This window comes from Cupressus sempervirens, chromosome 3, assembly GCF_028749045.1.
Source record: "Cupressus sempervirens isolate cs-2001-9-10 chromosome 3, ASM2874904v1, whole genome shotgun sequence".
NCBI lineage: Eukaryota > Viridiplantae > Streptophyta > Pinopsida > Cupressales > Cupressaceae > Cupressus > Cupressus sempervirens.
In genome coordinates this window covers 177968291-177982552 of record NC_143120.1, presented here as the reverse complement: position 1 = coordinate 177982552, position 14262 = coordinate 177968291, and positions in this window count along the sequence as shown.

Here is a 14262-nt window from a genome sequence, read left to right as displayed (position 1 = left end):
TTCCCCTCTACATTTATGTTTATGTTGTTATTGTTATATACTTTAAAAATAGTATGAGTTCCATTTGATAATCAAGATGAGAATAATACATAGTTGGGGGAGTTATTCCAACTACTTATGGTTCTCTAGTAGCATACATGGTATGCTTAAACATATAATGTGATACTCCAAATGCTTCATCACTTCTTCAAGTTCTATAATTCAAATATTGGTATGAATATCTTTCCTTATTGCACATAATTTAAGTTGTCAATGTAGAAGGTGCAAATTTGTCTAAAGCATATGTATTGATCGTAGTATGATATTAAGTACTTAGTGCCATATTGGGGACTTTGGCCTCTTATTCTTGGGCTTAAATGCTCAAAGATATAATAATATAGCACAAGAACTTAATAACAAAATATGAGCCATCATATCAAATCACAAGTGCATTTCTAGGACGAGAATTTAACAACAAAATATGAGCAATCCTATCAAATCACAAGTGCATTTCTAGGCAAAAATTAATGCATTCACAGTGTTAATTTAGATTCTCACTCATCTACACTTCTACAACCATTATGCGTCATAGTTCTTGCCTAATGCATAATGGTTGTAGAGGTGTAGATGAGTGAGAATAAGGTTAAATAGTTCTAAATTAACATTGTGAATGCATTAATTTTTGCCTAGAAATGCACTTGTGATCTGATAGGATGACTCATATTTTGTTATTAAGTTCTCATGTTATATTATTATATATTTGGGTATTTAAGCCCAAGAACAAGAGGCCAAAGTACCCAATATGGCACTAACTACCTAATATCATACTACAATAAATACATATGCTTTAGACAAATTTGCACCTTCTACATTGACAACTTAAAATATGTGCAATGAGGAAAGTTATCCATAACAATATTTGAATTATAGAACTTGAAGAAGTGATGAAGCATTTGGAGTATCACATTATATGTTTAAGCATGTTATGCATGCTACTAGAGAACCGTAAGTAGTTGGAAAAACTCCCTCGACAATCAATACATATAAGTTTGATGTTGATGAATAAATATGATGTAATAAATAAGAAATAGAATATAACTATTTAATTTTAATACATAGTTTATAAAAACTTAATAATAATTTACATATCTTTTAGAATTGAATTATTTCTTTTTTGTAGTTATTTCCTTTAGTATGTTCTTTTGATGTAAAATATAATTATTAATTTAATATTAAAATATATATTTAAGTTTTAAATATATTTAAACTAAATGATAAATTGTTTAAATATAAAATATTATTGATAATAAATGATATAATTTACAAATTGTAACACTTATCAATTATACATATTACAAAAACTATTATAAAATATAATTAAAATATAATATTGCATAATTTATTTTTACAAAAGTAAAATAATAGTAATAGTTTAACTACTTTTATTAAAAAATCAAAGTTTAAAAAAAATAAGAAATTCAAATACAAAGATATAACATATTGAAATTATATTGTTATTGAATTAATATTGATTAGACATGTGTGAGGTGGAAGATAAAATGATTGAATTTTTTTTTTTATCAACAAATGTGGAAAAGATAAAGTTTTAATTAATGCATTCATTAATGCAAGATGAAGTTAGAAAATAATTGTATTTTTGTGGAAGAAAATTAATTTTCTCCCCCACCAAAAATAGTATGGACCAATAGAATGGATGAAAAATGTGATTTATAAAATAATGAAAAATTAGAAAATGATATAAACATTTGAAGTTTCATATAATGTTTTAAATTATTTGATTTGATTGGTCAGTGTTAATGTCATATTAGGAGTGACATGAATGCATAATATTCCTGCCATAGGCAGGAACTAAATATCCTACCAACTAAACTTTTTGCTTTAAATCTTCATTACACCTTGGGCAGGCTATTTGACTAAAATTACATTTGAGGGGGATGATGTCACCCTTGCATCCCCATAAAATCTTGTAGTCCTTAAGGCCCACGTAACTTGGCTAGGGGCAAATTTGCTTTTTTTAAAATTAAAATAAAAATTGCATTCATTTTGATAGATTTAAAAGTGGAGTCTTGGTTCAATCAATGTTGTTTGTCTTGGGAATAAATCCCACTTTTTTCCCACTATGCCTGCAAATTTGTTTGCGTAGCCAACATCATTGCTAACTTAAGGCCACGTGCATCATCCTTGGGCTAGAAAAGTGCCCCCACATACTCCTAAGTCTATCTGACAATGTGAATCATGAATGGAGATTGGTTTAAAAAGTTTGCATTCATTTTTTTTTAAAACTCCCACCTTGCCCTCCATTTTTTCTTCCTAGCCACCCAGTCCTTTTTGTTGCACATGGCAGCCTCTTGGTTAGTGTGGGTTGTCCTTGGGAGACGTGAGATTTCTCATAAAAAGTGTGGGAAGAAGGGGTTTTGGTTAAGATGGGAAGTTAATGTTTAAGGGAGATAGTTGGATGTGTAGGGTGGTGAGGTTATTTAGGTTAGGTTAGTACATATTTTTAATGAAGTTTTTAAATGTAAGTTAGTTTAAATTATTAATTAGTATTAGTATTAGTTTAAAAGTTTAATGTTAGTGTATGTTTAGTTGTTTTTTCTTTCTTAGTTAGTTTTAAATTATTTAATGGTATTTAGATTTAGTTAAGTTAGTTTAAATTTAAGTATTCAATGCATTTTTTGTTAGTTTAGATAAACTTTAACTATATTTAAATTAGTATTAATTAGTTAGTTGTCATATGGTTTTTGTATGTTGGTTAAGTTAGATGTTAGGAGATTTAGATTGGTTAGTTAGTTTATTGTTAGGTAATTATTATTATTATTATTAGTTATTTGAATATTAGAATTTATTTTGTTATTAGTCAAGAGTAGTTAGTATTTGTTAAATTAGATGTTTGTATATTCAAATTAATTAATGCTAAATGTTAGTAGAGTTAGATGCTAATTTTGTTATAGTGTTTAATTATGTTGAATAAGGTTAGTAGTTAGAAAAGAGGATTTCAATTTATTTTAATTATTATTAAATTAATAAGAAGAAAAAGTACTATGTAATATTAGTTAGATTAAGAGATAAATTGTTACGTTAGTTTTAAATAAAGTTCAGTATTTGATGGTTAGATGATTATATTCTTTAGTTAGTCCTTTTGATTTCAATGTTTTGAAATAGATCGATTTATCTTGTTTAAAAATCAATGTAATAACGAAACAAATATCGAAATCAAGTTAATAATGAATACTCAGATTTAACGATCTATTCATACTCCTCGTTCATAAACCTAAATGGAATATCAAGGGTCTTGATTGAAGAACCTATTTTTGTCTGTTATGTACCTACACTTTAACTTGTGAAGACACATTTATTAAACTTAGTGGAATTAATTTTTTTTTAAATAAAAAATTATGTGTTTTTCCCCTATATTTTGGGCATGACACATCATATCCATGGTATGCCATGAATACATAACCTTATTGTAGGATTCATGTGATGTGATGCATGTGCACATGCCATGATGGATATTATGAATATGGTGCATATCATGTAACTTGATATTCATCACCATGCCATAACTTATAATATCATAATAAGTCAAATATCATCTTATATAATAAATGGATTTATTATGCTCACATTATGGGGTAGAAGTTCTCCTCCCTAGCTAAGATGTTGTGTTAGAGAAATTTACCTTTGGTCAGATTTCTCTAACTGATAAAATCAAATGCATACGTGGTGTTTTGGCCTTGAGCATTTAATCTCTATCCCTTCTATATACTGATATGATTATTTGATTATTATAATGCATGATCTATAACTAGTAGATTAATAATGACCACCCCCCCCCCCCCCCCCCACCAACACACACACACACACATAAAGTTAAAAATATAAATATATGATTAGTTTTTTATAATAAAAAAAATCATGCTTTTCATCAATGTTAATTGCGGTTATTAAAAGAGATTTATAGATCAAATATATATCACTCAAAGATTGTTATCAAGTAGGTTAATGTCAACTTGTCTCTAAGGGAGACATTTCTCCCACCACATTATATACATGAGCATTGATCTCCATGGTTCAATCAAGTATATAAACAATTAGTGCAAAGTCAAGATACAACAACAATAATTATCTTAACAACATAATATTGTTTTAGTTTAATATTGATTCATAAACATATCACAATGACATCGTGCTTCAATATTGATTAATATTTATTAATCTCATTATGGTTTTGACATTGTAGTGACAAAAGACTTAGTCATCATCTAGCATAGTTGGTCATCACTATGACTGAGCTACTATTTAGGTCAAGTGCATAGTGTGTGTTGAGTGAACAAAGAAAGTTGATCTATATTGTTTCAAGTTTGCAAACCCTAGATAGCAAAAATGGTAGTGAGCTCTTTGACAAAAGAGAGAAAGAAAGGGAAAGATGTTATGCATATATAGTTAATCATTAATGATGTGTGGGAACCTCCAAATTTTAAGGCTAAACTTGAAATCACATATAATGGAGACCCGCCAGGTGTTTTATCAATGATCCCACCAAAGGTTTTGATGATTCACAATGTTAGGTGTTTTTATATGTGCAAGATAGGTGAAGTTGGAGACCTAGAGATAAGGGAGACCTACCAAAGTTTATGTGAAAATGGAGTCTTGAATGAGGAGAACAAGATTGTTGAGTGCAAAGGGTTGACACACGCCCTAGATTTTCCTCAGATGTTCAAGACATAATGGATAAAGACAATACCAAGAAAAATTCATGATAATCAACTATGGTTAGAGGATGGTCCTATTAGAATTTCTAAAGGAATCATTCATAGGGATACAGGGTATCCTACCCTAGACATATCCAAGACTATAAGGAGTGGTGCCAAGGAAGTGATTAAGAAGAACACTGGAGTGGTATGGAATAAGAGGGGTATGTCAATTGATACTATTACAGACCCTATAATTGTATTTGCAATGTGTGTGATAGCACATAGATTTTATCAGTCTAATAGACTTAAAAGTGTACCATATGGTGTCATGGACATAGGTTATAAGATTTTTAAATATGATCATAGCTATGACCTAGCCAAGATACAACTTCAACAATTGTTAGAAAACATAGAAGCTATCAGAAAGACAAAGAATTCACAATGTAAATTTTTCTCACTCATTAGCTGCATATTCCTCTATGTCCAAAATACTTTTCCTACATTTGGCAAGCTAGTTTGGAAGACCAATTGGCTAGTTACACAAAAGATAGGGGAGTATATTGAATAGTTATGTGAAAATTTTGATTTAGTAATGACTAGCTATTTTGAAGACTTTAAGAAGTCTATGAAGCAAAAATTAAGGAATTTTGTGTCTGTAGTGGAAGAGCATTACAATGATTTTTGTTTCCTAGTAGATGTTGACTATACATATGTTTAGGCAGCTATTCCAAGGGTTGTATTGTTGAGACCATTACCTTATGAGGTAAATTTTGATGCAGTGTCAACAACCATCATTGCATTATTAGCAAAAGAAATTGACAAGGACACTACATCATTCGACAATTATGATGAAGCCAAGTCAAGGATTACTATAAACTTGCGAACTACCACCATTATTAGAAAGAAAAACAAAATGGTGAAGAAACTAAAAGAGAAGTTTGGTGAAGATGAAGAAGGAGAAGAAGAAGAAGAATATGTGGAAGAAGAAGGTCAAGGACCTCTATAAATAATACAAGGACATGGTGAAGATCAAGCTTCAAAGGATGAAGAGGAAGATGAGCAAGACCCCAAAGAAAAAGGAAAGAAGATGAAAGAACAATAGAATAAAGGGTAGAAAAATAAGAAGGAAACAAATAAAATAGAAAAGAGGCCAGTTGCACCTTTGACAAGGTCAAGCACAAGGGTTGCCACTATGCAAGCCAAGGACGAACAATCTACAAAAGGGAAAAGGAAGGATGGCATGGAAAAGTCAAGCATGTCTACTAAGAAACTAAGAAGGAAGTATAAGACATAGGAGGAATCAAATGATGAAAGAACAAAATCAGATGGAATCAATCAATTCAAAGTGGTAAGCCACAATCCTTTATTTGATATTATCAATATATGTGAGAATGTTAAAGACAATGCAAATTTATCTAGATTTACACACATTGATTTTGATAAGTTAGATAAGGAGACCAGAATAATGTTGAAGAAGTTATTTATGACATGATGGCTAATTTTAAGACAACTCCTTTAGAGATTTCTAACTCTATTCCAAAAAGTCTATATGAGAGAGTTCAATAGAAGTGGAAGTTCAATATGGCTATTAAAAATCAGATAAGAGAGATAACTCTAGCTCAAGTTATGCCTAGTCTAGACAAGAAGCAAATTTCCAAATTCATAGAGAAACACAAAGGGAGATTTACTCCTAAACAAAGAGCTTTTCATATTCTAAAGAAGAAAATTGAAGAGGTGGTAAACTAAAGTACCCTACTTTAGAAATCAATTTATGGTTTAACCACACAAGCTATAGAAGATAAAGATAATATAGTGGGAAAGAAAGCCAAGTCAATGAAAGAGAAAGGTGAAACAACAAAATTTGTGGAGGAGAGGAAGAACCAGATAAGGATGAAACAAACAATGACATACATCAAGACATAAATGTTAATTTTCCTGACATCAGTACTCCACAAGGAGAGAAAGAGAGTCAATAAGACTCTGTAACCATTAAGGAAGTTCCTGATAATGAAGATGATATAATGAAATTACAACAAGAATCCACCAAAAATTCAATACCATGCATTAATCATGTATTAGTGAGGATTGATGAATTTAAAAAGGTACCCACTGAGACACAAGAATAAGACTTGTCTATTGTGCCCCCACTTGTTGTAGAGGTAAAAGAGAAAGAGTCAAATGAATAATAAATATCACAAGATAAGCTATTGGAGAGGAAAGACGAGCTAACCAATGCACCATCTGCAATGCCAACATTTGTCATTGAGATGAAAAAGAAAGAGGTAGATAAACTAGCTATATCACTGTCTAATCTACAAAGCTCAGGTATACCAACACTTATGGTAATTGAGAAGGAAGGAAATAAAGAGAATAGGGGTAAAGAAACTAGTCATGTACCCACCTCATCAAAGCAAGTTGAAAATTAGAAAGAGGATCATCAAGTAGAAGAGGATAATACAGGTACTGAAATTGAGGAGCAAGTAGCAATTTAAACACTGGTCAGGTTGCCAATCATTTCAACTCCTCCCAAGAGCTAGACTCTTTAGACATAGTGTACTTTGGCCACACCATTGCAGATATCAATGTTGAGTGTAAGCACACCAAAGAGTGTTGAAACCACATCGCTGGAGTATGTGAATTTAGATGAGTTGATTGTTCTACCACAGTTTAATCCAAAAACAATCACATTGGAAGATATGGAGATACTCCAAGAGGCCCTCTAGAGGAAATCAAAGAAAGAGAAGCTCAGAAGAGAGCACGAGTAAAAATAAGTTTTTCATGAAAGATATTTTCACTGATGCTTTTGATATTTCAAACTCATTGTCCAATAAGCCTATCTTAGAACAACTTGTAAATATAGTTGATAAGATTAAAAATGATGGTATAGAGACCAATGTAAAATTATTGGAATGGTCTGAGAAGAAATTTCACACTAAGGTCATGGATAAGATATCTAGTGTTATAGAACTGAGACAAGTTGATTTATCAACTAAAATGGACAGTGTGAAGAAATTTTTGGAGAACATTTACTCTTTGTACAATAAACTATGCAATGTTGATATCTTTACCCAAGAGACTCAACAAGTAATTGCAAGGTTGCAAGGAGATCTTAGGTCTACTAGATTTTCATTGGTGACATCTCCTAGCACTAGCCAATTACATTTTTCAAAGACTAATGTTGATACAGGGGAGGCTTTCTGAGTTCCAAGAAAAAGATTCAAATATAAGATCCACTCTCATCAGCATACAATCCATGTTGACTCCACACATAGAAGTTTTACAAAATAACTAGCCTTTGAAGAGACATTGATGAAGAAATATTCTCATCTTTCTACACAAGAAGGTCTAGTTGATATGGCAACAAATCTAGAAATACAGATTCAATCACTTGATATAGTTGGAGAGAATTGGGATTTCATATTGGGAATCATAATGGAAGTAAACAAGCCATTCCTGGATAAATTTACAGTTAGTGGACAACCTACATAGACATAAGAATCAAAAAAGGGGGATTTTTAAGATTTTGAAGATAATGTCAAGGCAAATATCCACTCAGAAGGAGTCATAGAACATAAATGAAGTATTTACTTAGGGGGAAAACATAACAAGGTAACAACAACATTTTTGTAAATTTTGAAGGTTTTTAAATTTTTTATAGAGACCGAGCAGAATGTGTACATTTTCATATGCCATGACAAAGTGTTTTTGCTACTCATCTCAAAGAGGGAGATTGTTAATCTCATTATGGTTTTGACATTGTAGTGACAAAACACTTAATCATCATCTAGCATAGTTAGTTGGTCATCATTGGGACCGAGCTACTATTTAGGTCGAGTGCATAGTGTGTGCTGAGTGAATGGAGTGAACCGAGTTATCAATGTGAGCTGAGTGAATAGAATATGCTGAGCATAAGTCTCTAGATGATATATGTCGAGTGATATGACAGTTAATGTTGAGCACTAGTAGGTGTCAAGTAGTCAGTATGTGTTGAGTCACTCAAGTGTCAAGAAGACAATGTATTTTGAACATTTAGTGCATGCCAAGTAATTTAGGACCTGAGCAAACAACACAAGAGCACAATTAAGGTCGAGCATCATAAGCCTATCGATGTCAAGTAACTAGTCAATGACATATATGTTTATAATGGTACAAACTTCTATGTAAACTATTTTGGCCGACATAATCTCAAATTTTCAATATGAAGAGATAATATCAAGTCATGTCGTGCATCCCTATGAAATACATGCAATCAATCATAATAAAAAAGTGAAGCATTAGGTAGTAATAGAAATCCACCAAATTTGTTCATTTTTCCCTTAAATCATCTCCAAATGCCTACTTATAGAGGTAAACCCTAAGGGGGAGTATGTGTGCGAAGGAGGATACTAAGAAGAGTATCTTGTGCGAAAGAGGCATGGAGAAGATGGATAATTGAATGAGTAGCGGAGCAGATTTAGTTAAGGAGAATAGATCAATTGTGAAGATAAGTAGTGAAAGGTCAAAGAAGATATATTAGATCCGGATCAAGATACATATTGTAAAGAGGAGATCTGACATCTAGCAAAAAGGTGCTAACCAAAGGATCGGGTGCTAAATAATTTTAATAGGTGATACAAGGTATATCTCTTAACAAAGGAGTCCTAACAGACTTTTGTAATTATCCTGATAGAGTTCTTACTTAATTGTGAGTTTAAATCCTTTAGTCAAGGTGAGAACTAATAGTCTTTGTGAGCCTTTAACATGGTAGACCTCTCATGGAGTAGATCATAGATTATTATCAAAAATTTGTAGCCATAATTGGCCACACTTTATTGTTGTAGTAGTGAAGAGTTGTGGGTGTCGTCCCCACCCCAATTTTACCTTATCCTTGGAGAGTTTCTAGGTAATCAAATCTTTTGTGTTATGTGTTGATTTACTTCATGCTAGGGATGTGATGCATGCTTACATATATCAGTTTACATGTTAAGTTATGAGATGGATGATGGTCAAATGTTTTAGTGATAGAAGTTTTGAGTGTTGATTCATCCCCACCCCCTCTTAGAACTTACTTTCTTATTGCTATTTCCAACAATATTGTCATTGTATATATTGGATTGATATCAATATTCAAATCATAGTATATAAATATCAACTCATATATCATTTGTAGTGATATTTTTATTGTTATCATGTTGTAATAAAAAGAGGCTAACAAATGCATTGTTCAAATATGCACCTACAAAACAATGATTAAAAATTAATAATTCAATAGCATATAAATCTGAGTAAACTTTAACATTTATAACTTTATCTACGATTACCATTTGGATACTACAATTATTGAAATTTTCTTTGGCTTTGAACATAAATCTTTTATATTATAAAGTTATTTATTTTAGGACTTTTTTTACTTGGAAATACTTGCAAAATTGGGTCAAGGTAATTTTGTAAGTTAGCTTTCCTTCTTTTTCCATTTTTAACTCTTTCTTGGTTTTTTTTATATCGGTAATAGGCTGAAGCCTAGATTAATTGATATTATTATTTGTTGTAATTAATTATTATTATGTGTTAATCTCAAGTAGATTCAAACCCAAGACCTCTCATGTGAGAGGCTCACAAGTTACTGTTGTATGGTAGGCTCTTGCCTAATTTTGAACTCTTTCTTATTACTCTATAAGATTGTGTGCATTTGTTTATTTTTATTTACTTAATTCTATATATATGTTAACTTGAAATAAATAAATGAATCAATATTGCCTCTTTACTCATTAATTAATTAATACACATCTAAAAATAGATCATATTAATTTTTTGAAATAAATTGTGTTAAATTATAGATTGCACTTATAAAAGGTAATTTAATTACATGAAACATTATATATGTATGTATGTATGTATGTATGATAAAAATTATATATAGTCATTATAATCAATGTATCTTTTTATTTTTTAAATATCAAAAATTATTTCAAACATCAATAATCAAAAGTTTTTAACTACGTGAAATATTTTTAAAAGTTTAAATTTTATACAAATTAGATTCCCCATAATAATTATAATTTTTTCCAATAAGAGTATGTGGCAAAATAATCTTTCAACTTAAAACAACATATGTAATTAATAAGTATCAAGAGCTTGAAGAAGAATCCCTTGTATGGGATACATGACGAAAACCACACATCAAAATTATCGAGAAAAAAATAGACACAATAATTGATTATTTGATGAGTAGGAGTACCTATATTTGAGAGTTCAAATTTTTTTGCTTTGCATATCAAACTACATTTGCACTTCAGATGCTAAGGTCATTGCACTTGAGAAGTACTACTATATGTATCAAGTTAAATAGGTGGTAGAGATTGGAAAGTAAATTCAAGAATTAAATTTGTAATGATTTTTGGTTTATACTAAGAAAACAATTGCCTATATACTTGCACATAAAAAATAATTCTATATACAATTTATTTATATGGATTACACACTTTATTTTGATTTAGATATTAGGTTTTAAGGATCTTTATTCTGTCAATTTTATATCTAAGATTGACCCATAACATTTAGTTTTAGAAATGTACTTTTTACCTTTTTTTTTGTATACAAAAATTGAATTGACAATGTCTATACTAAAATTCTAAAAATCATATTATTTAAAAAAATAAATTACTAATTTTTTATTGAACAAACCTTGAAATTATAATGAAAGAATATCAATTGAGATATGTGATTGCACAAAGAGAAAATGAAAAAGAAAACTACAGCCAAGTCTTACAACTAGGTATACAACTATTAAAGCCTAGCAACAAAACTAAACCTAGCACTAGACAATATTGAAGAAAACTAAAAGTCAAGAAGCTTATACAATTGATTGTTGTTGGAAATAACAATAGGAAAAGTAAACTCGAAGAAGGGGGGGTGGGGGGGGGTGTTCAAAATTTAACCATTAAAACATTTACCACACATACATCTCAAAATTTGCATGTAAATTGAAATACCAAACTAAGCATGTTCATCCATGGCATGAAAACAATAAATATTCAACACACATGACACAAGATATTTGGTTACCCATAAATCCTCCAATGAGAAGGTAAAATTGGGGTGGGGATGACACCCACAAATCTTCACTACTACGGTTGTGAAGTGTATCCAATGAAGGTTACAATTGTTTGATCATAAACTATGGTCTACCCTATGAAAGGTATGCCCTATTACAGGCTTACAAATATTGTTAGATCTTACCCTATTAAAGAATTTCAACACCTTGTTATAAGTGTGCATGGTTAAAGGAATTCAACTTACAATGAAGTAAGCACCCTATTAAGATTTACAAATGTCTGCTAGGACTACTCGTTTAAGAGATTTTTACTGATTCACCTGTTAGAATGTCTCAGTCTTGATCCTTCAGTTAGCACCTCTCTGCTAGATATCAGATCACCTCTTTCCTGATGCATATTGATCCTCTCTGATCAAATGTATCACTTATGTCCTCACTCTGCTTTCCTCTATTCTCTTTAATTGATTCTACAATTCAATCCTTTATTACAACTCCTTAGTCACCATGAATGCTCTGTCTATGCATGCAAACTTCTCTTTTCACTCATGAACTCTTTAGGTTTTTTCCTCCTTAAGAAGACCTCGGTGACCTAAGGTTAGGTAGGAATCAACAATTGTGATTCACCCATTTTTTTGCTTAGAACATCCCTCAATCTGATTGGTTGCATGTACTACATAGGGATTCTCAAAATAGATTCACTATTATCATTTAGAATCGCAAAACAACCCATAAGCTAGCCCAAAAATGGTTTACATAAGATTTTGTGCCATTATAAACAACTATGTCCAAAACTACTTACTCAACACTTGAAGCCTCTGAATGACTCAATATCCAATGTTCACTCGGCATCTGAATCACTAGTCAAACAATTAGCTTACTCAACATTGGAGTGATTTAGTACTAACTATCTGCTTGACACATACTAGTGCTTGGCACATACTATATATCTTGCTTGACATGCATTATCTGAAAACTTATGCTCGGCGTACACTACTTTCTTGGCATGCACTTTATGAATATGACTAAGTGTATAGCTACTTATATGTCAAAACCAAACCAATACTAACAATCTCCCCCTTTGACATGAGTGGAAAAAACACTTGTTCATGCATATATAACCTTAACTTGAACATAACTTAGATAATCAATAATCTTTACTTGGCTCACATACAAAATTTCAAAACTTCAAAATTTTGCAAAACTAATGACTTATCAAAATACCTCAAAACTTCATAACTCCCCCTCAGTTAATTGTTTTGTGCTATGTCTGAATTTGATAGTCCTGCTAAGTAAATTTGCTTTAACTGTTGGCTTACTTTATTTCTACATTTACTTCCCCTTTGTGTAATCTCTTCTTTTCTTCAATATCCCTCTTTTTATATCTTATATCCCCCCCTTTTGTTACTTATGTCATGTGTGGTACACCTATAGTGTGTTTGTCCAAAAATGCTTGATGGACCTCCAATATAATCTTCAGTGTTGCATCCCAGTTGTTGCACAATACCTCTAGAGATTGGATTCAAACATCTAGCTTGACAACAAGTTCTACTAGGCCTTCATGAGTAGAAAGATGAGAATATTTCTTCGTCAATGTTTCTGCAAAGGCTAGTTCCTTGTGCAACACCTCCATTCCTTATGCAACACCTCCATGTGTGGGGTCAATATGGCTTGAATATTTATCAAGTAGCCCTAGTATTTGCATCTTATGCTTGTAATGCAGCTAGCTAACCTTGAGTTGATAATAATCTTTGAAAATGAGTATGACTATGACCAAGATATAACTTAAGAATATTACATGTTGTCTTTAAATCTCCTTGTAGCTAGCCAATAGCCCTTTGTGCTTCTTGTGTGAAGAAATTCACACTACAAAGCTTTGTTAATAGAGAAAATATATTCACTAACACCATTTTCATATCTTCCATCTTGGTTCCTAAGTCAACCTATCTTACTACAATGGCATTAGAAATCTTTTCATCAATCCTTGTTTGGAATCTCTTCTCAAACCATTCTAAAAGTTTAGTATTTGTATCCAGGTCTAAATCACTAATATTATCAACCATAATTACTAGTTTCTCAATAATAGATTTATCTTCATTAGGTGTTGGGAGGCTGAATGCACCAAGAAATATGTCTTTGATGTCATATAGCATTGATATTTTCTTGTGCTCCCTTCTAAGTAACTCTTGGTTCTTCTTCCTTACTAGAGCTTCTTGCAATATGCTCATTTCCTCTATGGTGATTGTTGCTAGATCAAAATTTGGAAGTTCAATCACCTCATCTAAGTTGACATCTCCAAAAGATGTACCTTCTTCTACCTTAGATGTATCAAGAATAGGCCTTGATGATTGCAATGGTGTAGCATCTACGCTCGGCCTGTGAAGAGTTTGACTAGGAATAGGAGATGCAGAGATTGGTAGAGTAACCAATGTCTTAATTTCTATTTGTTCCTCTAGTCTCATAGTGAAAACTGACTCTTGAGTCCTATTCTTCTCCTTCTCTATTTTATCTTCTTCACCTTGTATTTGTGAGTTAGGC